Source organism: Schistocerca gregaria, chromosome 2, assembly GCF_023897955.1.
Source record: "Schistocerca gregaria isolate iqSchGreg1 chromosome 2, iqSchGreg1.2, whole genome shotgun sequence".
In the NCBI taxonomy this organism is placed as follows: Eukaryota; Metazoa; Arthropoda; class Insecta; order Orthoptera; family Acrididae; genus Schistocerca; species Schistocerca gregaria.
Window position 1 is genome coordinate 273,071,636 of NC_064921.1, and position 13,199 is coordinate 273,084,834.

At 42.0% G+C, this 13,199-nt stretch overlaps 1 protein-coding gene across 1 annotated transcript in view; it reads left to right on the top strand.

Moving 5' to 3' along the window:
- The first annotated feature begins 4,022 nt into the window (after window positions 1–4,022).
- LOC126336864 (potassium voltage-gated channel protein Shaw-like) overlaps window positions 4,023–13,199 on the top strand; it is a 347,897-nt gene continuing 338,720 nt past the window's right edge. The window contains exon 1 of the mRNA XM_050000962.1: window positions 4,023–4,097. The gene's annotated coding sequence lies outside the window, so the exon portion shown is untranslated. The remainder of the gene's footprint in view (window positions 4,098–13,199) is intronic.

The window sequence follows — 13,199 nt, forward strand, 5'->3', positions numbered from 1 at the left end:
CTTCCGTCGCAGTCCTGTACCGAGCATGGAATATTACGATCTACCGTTCCCTGGGTTCCCTCGGTAATCTCATCTGTCTATAAGGTACAGCGGATCAACGCAAGAATGAAACTATCCTTAGGCACCGAGTCCTCCCCTACATACAGTTTGTGTTATCTTCGGCACGATGGTAACTACCAGTACGACAATGAAACGTGTCTCATATCTTGCAGTGTACACGAGTGGTTCATGGAGCACCACGACGAATTTACAATATTCCACTGGCCGTCGAACTCCTCGGATTTAAGAACATTTTAGAATCTGTGGAAGCACTTGGACGGGGCTGTTTGCGTCGTGGAAACCTACCGTAGCTGGGAAAGACACTGGAGTAGGCATGGCTTCACAACCCTGTCGGTACCTTCCAGATCCTCATTGACACTTCCTGCACGACCTCGCTGTAAAAGATGTTTATTCAAGCTATTGATAAGTGCTCACATCAATGTGAATGGAGTGTGCGTTTTGCCTACCATGTTGGTAAGTGTTTAACCAGTTTATGGTAAGCAGCATTTGTTGGCTGGTAATACACGAGTTGCTAAGCACTGTATGAGAGGAGTTTCAGATCGTAAATGATATTTGCAGTAGGTGTGCTGGGGTGGAGTTTTCTTTAAAGGTAGAGTCAAGCTTATGCACAAAATACAAAGACAGAAACTAATACTGCCCCATTACCAGATACATACTACATTTGAAGCATGTGACCTCGCTTAGATACTTGGGATTGATACTGTGAAGCTACCTGACATAAAGCGTTGTTAATAGGTAAGAAGAGTGGAAGGCTTATTTGTAGATTTGTTTCGAGAGTTCTCAAAAACTAAACAGACGGTCACTTCCCTCTCTCTCCATACGCGAAAGTAATAAAGCACACGGTGGCTAATACTGCTATGAAGTAGTCTTTGCAAGTCACTGTTCAGTAACTTGTGAATTATGTTCACTATATGGTAAAAAAAATCTGGGCGCATGTTAGTGGACATTGGTATGGGATCTGTCAATCCTTCACCTATATGATAGTTTGAACGTGTTGCAGACACGGCCAATGAGGCGTCAGAATGTCTGTGGCGGAACGGAGATTCTTCAAGGTCCGAAACCGGAGAAGGCAATGATGTTGGGCGTTGAGGTCTGGACCTAAGTCGACGTTCTAACTCGTCCCAAAGGTGCTCCATACAGTTCACATTGGGAGTCTGGACAGGGCAGTCGTGTCTGGACAGGTAATGGTAATGGTACTGCCCGCAGACCATTGCTTCACACGTGCTACTTTATGACAGGGCGCTCTGTCATACTCATAGAAACAATCGTCGTTTTATAACTGCTCTGATGTACGTAGTACACATTGCTGTAAAATGTGATAATATCCTTTCACATTTAGTGGCTTCTGAAACGCGAAAAAATTGAACACGGCGCAGCCACGAAAATCACCGCCATACTGTAACACCACCTCCTCCTTAGGTCGCTGTTGCCAATTCAAATGACGGCACGTAAACGTTCTACACGCAGTCTTCCACTGGATTACCGCAGTATATAGCTCCATTGATTAGCGTCGCTTAGCTTTCACCGTAGATATCTGTGGCTTGTGAGGAGCTGCTCGACCACTGCTGTTGGGTTGGCTCGGTGAGAAGGCCAGACAGCCAGGTCATTGATATCATCGGATTAGGGAAAGACGGGGAAGGAAGTCGGCCGTACCCTTTCAAAGGAACCATCCCGGCATTCGCCTAGAGCGATTTAGGGAAATCATGGAAAACCTAAATCAGGATGCCTGGACGCGGGATTGAACCGTCGTCCTCCCGAATGCGAGTCCAGTGAGCTAGCCACCGCCCTACCTAGCTCAGTCTCGACCATTGTACCCTATTGCTTAACTGTCCATACAAATAGACCTAGAGGGACTGCTGTTAGCACTGTGGAATACTCCAATGACTCCTACCGCTGATTTTGTGCGATTTTTTCCAGCCAAACTCCTCTATTCTCGACAGTGCGTCAATAAACGTGGTCTGCCTCGCCATGGTTTAACTGTGATTCTTCCTTCATACTTCAGAACAGTCGACCTGGGCAGTTTTAGAAGCTTTGGAACGTTCCTGAGGGATTGTTACTCAGGTGACATCCATGGACTCGCCCACGTTCGAAGTCAACCCGTCTCTTGACCCACCCATTCTACTTCTTTACTGACAACACAATACTTCCCGCCTCCTTTTATACTGCTGGGTTCACCTCACGTGACATCTAACGATCAATTCCTCATTACATAGCAGTATCAGTATCAAGCAGTGTAGTGAAGAAAGTTACATCAAAAGCATTGTAAATAACCAGGAAATTGTTTCGCTATTTCTAATGCATCCCGTTTCTATGTTATGAAATTCCTCTTCATCCATATGTTATAACAGCTTCATATTCTCTATAGATTAATGGCTCTGTGTCTGTTTTTGTTGTTATAGTGATGTAAAGTAAATTTCTGTGACACTCTAGACTCTGGGACAGGGGGAGGTTAAGCTGTTCTCTCACTCGTACGTTTACCTTAGCGAAGTATTTTTAAAACGCTTTACGCGAAACTGATTAGTGTATTCAAATGGCTCTGAGCACTATGGGACTCAACTGCTGTGGTCATCAGTCCCCTAGAACGTAGAACTACTTAAACCTAGCTAATCTAAGAACATCACACTCATCCATGACCGAAGCAGGATACGAACCCGCGACCGCAGCGGTCGCGCGGCTCCAGATTGCAGCGCCTAGAACCGCTCGGTCACTCCAGCCGGCATTAGTGTGATTAACGCTATAAAAAGATACATACGTCGTTCTACATCATTCATCACTGCTAAGTGATTTAAAAAAATTGTATCTAAAAGGGTTGGAACTTAAATAGTGGCAACTATTTATTCACAACCGGTTTCTGCAGAAGTCGGAAGTGCGTCAGAGCCCCAGCAGTATGGTGAAAGTTATGGTGATTCTCGTGTACGACTGTGATGGTGTTATCATAACGCATTACGTTCCTCCACGACAGACTGACAGTGCACAGTATTACTATTCGTTTTTGGAGTATCACCTGCGACCAGATTTCCGAAAAAAGCGGCGACACTTTCCGCGCAACCCACCCATCATTTTGCACGACCATTCACGGGCGCATACAGCGCAAGCTGTGGCTGCCCTGTTCGGTCGATGGGCCTGGGAAGTACTGTACCATCCACCATACTCTTCCGACTTAAGTCCTTGTGATTTTGATTTGATTCCGAACATGAAGGAACCACTTCGTAGCATTCGCTTCAGAACTGTTCCAGAGAATCGACAGGTAGTAGACTGCTCCATTCGCACCTTCAACAAAACAGGCTCTGCTAACGGTATACTACATCACTGGCTACGGGTTCTACACAACGCTCGTGACTACTTTGAAGTGAAGTGCCGGACGGTGTGGCCTAGCGGTTCTAGGCGCTTCAGTCTGGAGAAGCGAGACAGCTACTGCCGCAGGTTCGAATCCTGCCACGCCCATGGATATGTGTGGTGTCATTAGGTTAGTTAGAACTACTTAAACCTACGTTCTAGGGGACTGATGACCTCAGATGTTAAGCCCCATTGTGCTCAGAGCAATTTGACCCAGTTGAACTACTCTGAAGGACAATAACAAGTGGAAACATGCAACTCTTTTGCGTCGGTTGTGAATAAATACTCGCCACTATTTAAGTTCCAACCCTCGTATATTTAATAGGGGGGACGGTTGGATTGATTTCACGGTGATCTGAACCAAGCACCTCTAGAATTCGTATACCTGTCTTGAACGCTGCGACAAGACGTTTGGGGAAACGCATGTAGCTGATTCTGTTCATTTTTTTCTTGCAGTTAATACACACATACGGATTTGTCTCATTATTGTGTTTATTTAGTTTTCATTCTTTCCGTCACTTCATTAGACGAATCGTTGTCTGGCCCATACGGCTGCCACTTTCTTGAAACCTCTTTGGGCCTTCGAGAGACGGCGTTCCTAACAGTAGCTTGCTTTCTGTGTTGCAGGTGGCGAGAAGTGTCGTAGTCACAAGCAGGGAAATTCAGCCTAGCAATTGGTCGACTACACAGTGACGACTCCCGTGAGTACCTTATGCCACGTTGTCTAGTCATATAAAAGACAGAACCGCACAAACTCGATTCCATCTGTGCTCTGCTTTGCTACATACGAGGCTCCGTGCCCGATTAGCGACTTTACTGGCACAGCGCAAGGCACAGCGAATCGCAAAACCTCGTTTGCAGTATTTCAGAAGAGAAGTGGCTGATACACACAATCTCAGCAGAGCCTCCTCTGATTTAAACTCAGTCTCATGTGACAGTCACGACAACAGCTCCTATCTACAGACGCGCAGTTTAGTTCCGATAGACGTTAGTTTCATGTAAACAGTCCATAGACGCTATCCGATTCCAATCTTTAGACAGGAGCATTATAATATCTGTACACGCGCCAACTCCTTTGGTTCCTCTGAGCTTAGCGTCATTACTGGGTTAGATAAGTATTTGTACTGAATCCTGAGGATCATACTTATGAAAACCTCTTCGCATTATTCTTTTGGCAAAGTGCTAGATAGACAGGTTGACACTGTCTCCCTCCTGGGTTCGAATGATTTACAACTTGTGAGTGATGGAGACTCAGACAGTCCAGTGGTGTGTTTCTGATCTTATGGATGATTAACAAGATTAAAATAAGGCAGAAAGTGAAATTCAGTACCAGCGCGTTGTCTACAAATCGTGAATAAAGCCAAGAACCTTGCCCAGGTCGGTATCCTAGTTGAAGCTACTGACTACCTGAAACAGTGTCGTTTGCTTCACTTCAAAAAAGTTTACAGCATGACTCAATTATAGAAAACAGTCAGCAACCAGTAGCTCTATTTCTATTAGTTTGGTCATACTGAGTGTGAAAGGGTGATCTGTATTTACTTTCTTAGGAGAAGAAAAACTTCTTAGCCCAGATCGGAATAAAACGCTATACTGAGGATGACCCGTTTCGGTAAAACGATGTTACCATTATATTACTGTTTCTCTTACCACTATCTTTCTTCTCAGTCAAATAGAGATCAGTACAGTAAACTGTTTCTGCAATCAGGAAAACAAGTGTTTAGTACCAAAATAGAATATATTTTACTGGTAGAAGCTACACAGAAATACCCAGCCCAAGCACAAAAACTGACTCTTATGCTGTGCGAAACCACCGCTCTATTCCAGGGCCGCCAACGATGTACTACATAACCTACAGGCTGGATGTGTGGGACGCACGTGGGCCGAGGATTAGCCCTTTCGTGGTGTCATTTTTCGGTTTTCACAGCTCCCTTCCGTTCGTTGGAATCGTTCTGTCAGCGATATTTACCCTTCGTAATTTGTCTGTGATATAAAGGAAGCTGACAGCTTCAGTGGCTGTTTGCTCGTCTAGCGATCTGTCGTCACAGGCCTTTAAAAATGAATGGGAATAACAGACGAGAGGGATCAGAATTCTCAGTATCTATCATGGAGTCCCATAATCTACAGGTATTCCAAATTTGCTATGAAACGACATTATAACACCAAGCAAAAATTATTTAAGATTTAGTTACAATGAAAAAGCAGAAGAAACAACGATCGACAGACAGGACTCCCTTCTATGGGCTGAAATAAGAGTATTGTGACTTTAAATATTACTGTAAATTGTGTTGGTTAAGTCAAAGAGCATTCCTGGTACGATCTCTTAGATTTAAAACACGCTATTTTTGAAAGCGACAAGGAAAGTAGGAATGAAAATTATAGCATACAGAATGGACGAAGATCTCGCATTTTAAGTACCCTTGACTACACCGCATGGTGAGAAGCAATTTATTTGTGATCTAATGGAGGTGCATTTGAAAAGCAAATCGCATTGTAGAAGGGACAAATTCTGACACACAAGGAAGTCCAGTTCCCTAATCTCACTGGCGTTAAAGAAAAAGCGAGGTCTGAAGAATTCATTGTGACCTTGAAATAATTACAAAGTCAGTTTCTTAAACTTCTTTTTTTAACGCTGACAATCATAAATATGTTTTCGAGACCGTTTTCCGTTTCAACTGATAGGGCTACTGTGCATCTTCAGTTGGAACTGATTCTTTTGTAGTGTATTCCTATTTTGAAGACAAAACCTTTTATGTTAGAACTATCCACGGCATCTACGTTGTTTCCCTCAGGTACAGTTTCCACATCTCCATAATGAGGTTACAAAAGTGGTACAATATTTCGATCGACAGATTTGTGTGAAAAACATTTTCGAATAAGAAATTAAACACGTCAGTGGCAATCCGTGTGCGACAGTCAGTAAAATTGTCGGCGTCTGTCCGTATGACAACAGTTTGCACCAAATAATGATTATATTATGTCTCCAGTATATCAGAAATAACTAAACAACACTGAAAAATTCGTTTGTGATCCATGTTTTTGAGAAGTATGCAATATGAAACCAAATGGTATGCAATCCTACTGCATTTCCATCTGAATACAGTGCATACGCAGTTTTGCCCTGTTCCTCCTCTTTCCACTCAGTTTGCGTGCTGTGGAAGCGGGGATGTGTGAAGGCAGGTTGAGCGCCATGGCAGTCATGACAGGACACGAATTCGTAGCCACCCCTGCTTTCTCCCAAAGGGATGGCCGGCTACTTCAGCTGCCAGTCGCCTGATGAACTGCATATTCCGAGTGTGGTCGTAGGTAGCTCTTTATTACGTAGCATAGCGCCGCAGAGTTTACACACAATAGCTCTAGTGAAAGTTCTTAAAAATCATGCTTATTTGGTTGTATGTATTCCGGTAAATTATGTTGCAAGAGCCAAGCGAGGAAAAAATCGCATTAAAAGTATACTTAAGGCATTACAAGAAACGCTTGCTACTTCAATTGAACATTGAAGAGAATGAAGAAGGAGAAGTAAACATAGCTACAGAATATTCGTAGGTTTCACTACTTTGCGAAGGACACATAAGAAATAAACAATAAATGATATTTACGTAATATCTACTAAGAGGTTGTCAGAGGGCAAGTAGTAAGCAACTATATCCATAACACAAAATTTTTTCTCTCTTTCTACAAGGTTTGTTTCCGGCGCTGTGTAGTCAGAGTTTTACTTCGATTGATCCTTTATTATGTGATTATTTCTTTTTCATAATATTGGTTGTACTGACAAATTTTTAATACGATCTTTTGCAGACTCACTAACTGTAACTTAAAGGTTCTGTGAGATATTCGTTTCTGCTAAGATGTCAGCTGTTGAAGTGCACCTCCTCTACTGCGCAAATGCTGTTCCAAAGAGAGCCCCTGCCATTACTGTCTCATGTTTCAAAATATGGTACAAGTTATTTTGTCTACACTCTCACAGGTAATTTTTATAAACCGCGCGACTGCTACGGTCGCATGTTCGAATCCTGACTCGGGCATGGATGTGGGTGATGTTCTTAGGTTAGTTAGGCTTAAGTAGTTCTGAGTTCTAGGAGACTGATGACCTAAGATGGTTCAAATGGTTGAAATGGCTCTGAGCACTATGGGACTCAACTGCTGTGGTCATCAGTTCCCTAGAACTTAGAACTACTTAAACCTAACTAACCTAAGGACATCACAGACATATATGCCCTGACCTCAGATGTTAAGTTCCATAGCGCTCAGAGCCATTTGAACCATTTTAAAAATTAGAAATTTGAAAATATAAGAAATGAAAAATAAAATAACAGAAAACTTGGGTAAATTTAGAAAACGTAATATGTTGTCAACTCTTGCAGCAGAACCTAGTAGACAGCAGAGACATTAGTATTTGAATTGAAAACTATGTAGCGTATCTTTATAGAGTTAAGTTTGGTCATCTGCTGGGATGTTTTTCTTCACAAATCTTTAGTCATACACTAGAGAGAATACAATAAATTATTGAGTTCATTAATCTTACCATTAAGAAAACATACATTGATAGATTTCCAAATGTCTACTTGAGTTTTTTTTATCACAATGTACTGAAGACATAAAGAAGGGTTACTTGTTACTTTTGTATGATTATTATACATTTGTAACAAAAACTAAAGATCTGGAATATTCTGAAATAGTGGATTGCTACCATGCAATTATCTGTAGAATAAATTAATTATAAACTCCAACTTAAAAATTATTTGGAATCATATTTCCTATTTTGATAACACCTTAAAAACGATACAATTCAGAATATAAGAGGTTGAAAAAATCAGCCAACAAGTTGCAAACCAAATGTTTATTTAGCCCTAGACCTAGGATTCGATATTTCTAAAAAATGTTCTTCAGAAGGAGTGGGCCTTGCTACATCACATGATGATAAACGACACTGGCTGAAGCCGAGTGGCTGTTGTCACATATAAAACTGATACAAAAACCAGGTACATCACATGGTATGGCTTAGGACAATAGCCAGATTACGTTCAGCGTACGTCATGTTTAAGATTGTGAATTCAAAATTGGGTTCTAAGCAGGAAACATCACTTTTAGAAACTTTGAAACAGTAACACCAATGGCGTGGAGGGCTTGAAAACAGTCAAGGAAAGACATCAAGAATGCTGCTAATAAGCAACGTGCAACAGGCCAAGAATACATAAATAAAATTTTTATGTTACAGACCCTATCAAGGTAATAGGAATGAAATAATATACTTACCATTACTCTCGTTAGATTACGGTTTTCTACTGTTAGAAAGCTAGTCTGCTGCATGCTTCGCTACATACTGCATATTCGTACAACAGGCCAGGTGAACGTGAGATAAAATGATAACTTTCGAACTGACAACCACTATAGATCACATGAAGCTGTTTTAAATCTTTCAAAATCCGCTGGTAAGTCAGCTGTTTGGACAACGATTTTCGAGTCACATGACTGCATACATGACTCAAGGAGGTTAAACTAATTTGAAGCACTGCCCAGTATTGAAAACAACAGTCTTATGAAGAGCACTTGCAACGCAGTCTGAAACATTGATCCAGAAAAGACAAGAACACATACTGAAAATACGTGATTGCAGGCTTTCTCGGCGTATTTCCGCTGTGAAATGTTCTCTGGTTATCAGACGAGTGGCGTCGTCGTCTTGTTGCAACGTTTAAATGGTTTCCGTATCCACCGTATTCAGGCGTATTTCGGGATGCAGGTCGCATACAGACGGACCTATCCTTCGTCCGAGATGCAGGAGGCTAAGCAGAAGGCTACTGTTCGAACTCTAATCTTCTCTGGTTGATGATAATCGGCCTCTCTTGATCGGTTGTCCTGGTGTTTCACTGCCGTAGAATCAAATCATAGCAGCTGGCAAGTTAGCGGTTAGATTTTCTTCACCTTTTTCAGTTTGTTGAAGTGCTCGCTGGCTGGTATATCCTCAGATAAAGCCTTCTTCCTTGCCGACAACTATTCCTCTTTTCTGAGACACAGAAAATTTGTTCTCAGTCGTCGGAGGTAAATACAGGAGTGGCCTTTATGAACGTGAGTTCCTTCTGTAATATGGCATCTCTCACGATGTCGCGAATATAGTGCAGGTCACGTGGTTTGTGCTGAAGGGGAGGTTAAGGAATACCTGGAAGGATGACGGTATATTGGTAACGTGTCTTTTGAAGAATTATTTTACAATGAAAACATATATTTTGTAGATAACGTTAACTGAATTTACCATCAGTGCTTGACAGAACATGACAACAATACCACACAGGAACATTTTCGTGTTATTCTGCAAAATATTATTTGTATGGACAGTAATCAACTTCCAGCTTCTTAGACCATTGTACCAACGTCAGGAGACAAATGAATGTAGCAGATCAATTTATCTATTATTACAACATTCATTTGTCACCTGACGATGGCCTAAAAGGGTTGGAGGCTGGTACTGTACAGGCAAATAATATTTTGCAGAACATCACGAAAGTGCTCCCTCTGTAACATAATTTTTAAATAAACAACCCAAAATCATCAGTATTTCATAAAAGATCGGTTCACGAAGTGAGATATTCCCACTTCTATAAGTTTTTAGTTTAATAGTCTCGTTAGCATGAGCCGTGACGACAGCAAGCGCAGCAGGTTTGTGCTCTTTTGATATGGTGGTCAGAGGACGTTTTTCAGACTGGTAGTAATTGTTTGTGCACTCATAGTTAGACTTTGCTCAGAATACATCAAGAGAGTTGTGGGCAAACATTGACAACAAAAGTAGAAGGTAAGGACGTTCTGTGTAGTAAGAGTTGTGAAACAGTCCATTATGCGTACAAGTTTGTCAAGAATGAGGCGTGAAAAGCACTGCCACGTATTGCTGGGACTACACATATAGTTGTGAATAGCTCGGAATGCTTACAGCATGGGTGGCCAGTAAATCAGTTAGCGAACCGAACTGCTGCAAACGTGTATAGCTCTGTCGCATGGCTGTACACTTCTTCCACCGCCACAGGACGTGTCTGAACGTGACGAGGGGAAGAGAGAAAACTGCGAAAGTGACCCATGTAGGTGGCAACGCTGTTAAAAAAAATTATTCAAATGACGCCTGCGACGAAATCATATAATTATCACATTGATACGAACTCGTCAGTTTCAGAAACGCTTCAGAAGCAGTTCAGTACCAAATCTCACATCAACCTCCTTCGTGGTAATTAAAATTGCTTTTAAGATGTTAATAATGAAGCACCTGAACTTCTGTCGGAAAGAGGAAATCACTAACTGGCGTCACGAAGAGGTATACCGTTTCGGAAAGCTACCTGCAATGTAGAACTACGTTGTTAAAATAAACAAGTAAAAATTAGAAACGTTTGAAATTGATGCTGTACTTACAGATTAAGCGCCCAGTATCTCCTTACCAATTCACTTTAAGCGCAGACCATTTGTTTTGTAAAAGATGTATTTTACATTCATACTGCATGGTGAAACTGAAACTGAAATCAAGGACAAATTCCGTGCAATAAGTCACCGCGAGTGAGGTTCTACGTTGTAGCATTTACGATAAAACCTGATTAGCAGTAATTATGTTTTAGCACCGTTTTAACAGTGTGTTAGCATTGTCATTTTGACCTATTTCAATTGAATATTTGTCTGTACAATTCAATTTTTTAAAATAATGACGTACCAGTTAAGTGAGATCAGAACTCTCTACCTAGAGTAACGTATGTGTGTATGGAGGTAAATAAAACAGTATAGCAAGTGGAATGAACAGGAGCCTGTGTTATTCTGGTGGAAATACAACTGCGTGTACTTACCGTGAATTGTGGTTTTGGACTACAATGAAGTAAAAATTTTGTGAAGTGTAACTTTCAGACAAAAAAAGTTGCGAATGACACCAAAGGATAGTTTGCCCCTTTCTCACTATGGATGAAGCGCCACCAGCAATGCCGCAGTGATATTGGAGGGTCCCTTCAGACCATCGAAGTTAAACGCTGTTTGGTTTGGCTAGGACTGGGTAGGGTGATCATCACTGGTTGCCCAGCACTCTTGGCAAGAGGGGTGCACTCAACCCTCGTTAGTTTGACGAAAGGTGACAACGGCCGGGAGAGTGGTGTGCTGACTACATACCCCTCCATATTCGCAACCAAGGACGCCTGTCGGCTCGGGAAGAGAGGCGGTGGATTAGAGACAAGGGTATCGCCAGGAGTGACCTACAGCGATGTGAGAGGACCAAAGTTGTTTTCTATATTATATGTAAATGGTCTGACGTGCCTGGTGGGCGGCAATTGTGGTAGTTTGCTGATGGTGTACTGGAAAGTGTCGAAGTTGAGTGGCCGCAGGAGGATACGAGATACTTATACAAAATTTCTAGTTGATGTCATGAATGACAGCTAGCTATAAATGTTGAAAAATGTAAGTTAATGAGGATGAGCAGGGAAAACAAACTTGTAATGTTAGGATACAGCATTAACAGTGCCCTGCTTGACACAGTCACGTCGTTTAAATACCTCAGCATAACTGCTCAAATCAATATGAAATGGAACGACCATGTGAGGATTGTGGTAGGGAAGTCGATAGGTCGACATCGGGTTATTGGGAAAATTTTAGAGAAGTGTGGTTCCTCCGTAAAGGATACCGCGTTTACGATGCTAATGCGACCTATTCTTGAATACTGGTTGTTCGTATCCGCACCTGGTCGTATTGCAGGGACACATTAAAGCAGTTAAAGCATTTCAGAGGCGGGCAGCTAGATTTGTTATAGGTATTTCGAAGAAGTAAGAAACACGGAGATGCTTTGGGAACGCAAATGGGAACTCCCAGAGGGAAAGAGAAGATTTTTTCGGGGAAAACTATTGACAAAATCTAGAGGACCGGCATTTGAAACTGACTGCTAAACGATTCTATTCCCGTCAACAAACATTTCGCCTAAGGACCGCGAAGACACGAGAAATTATGGATCATACAGAGGCATATAGATAGTCATTTTTCCTCGCTCTGCTTGCGAGTGGAACAAGGTAGAAAAGTAGTACTACAGGGTACCCTATGCCACGCACAATATGGTGGCTTGCGGTGTCTCTGTCTTGATGTAGAATGTGGTGGAAGATGCATTTTTTTGGAGTTGCAGAAGTGTCGGCTATTGTGTGAGCTTTTATGCTAGGATAGTAGATAAACATTCGTTGTCCTGCTTACAGCAATTAATTTGTTTCAACTGCGACGGTCGTAGAGCATTGTGAACTAAAACATATTGCACGTAATCCGCTGGATAAAGATAAAGTGACAATCCCCATTAATGTACGAGTACGAAATAAATGCCGAGTCTTTGGAAGCGGTAACATCCGTCAAGTGTCTGGGTGTGACTATTCGAAATAATCTCAAACGAAATGATCAGATTACACATATAACGGTTTGTTGGTAGAATCCTGAAGCGATGCAGTCCTTCAACAAAGGAAAATGCTTACAATACGTTAGTTCGTCCAGAGTATTGTCGTCCATATGGGACGCTATGCAGTAGGGTCTGATTCAAGAGATTGAGAAGGTCCAAAGAAGAGCGGCAAGATTGGTGACTGGTACATTCAGCCATCGGGAAAGCGTTACAAATCTCATAGAATGTTTGAAGTAGCACTTGCAGACAGACGACGCACTAAACGGAATGGCCTGCGCACTAAATTCCACTATCCGATCTTCGCCGAGGATGTAGAGCATATATTATTACTACCAGCTTTAAAAACGCGCAATGATCACCATTGAAAGATACGGGAAATTAGAGCTCGTACTGAGGCGTTCAGACAGTCGTTTTTCCCTCGCGC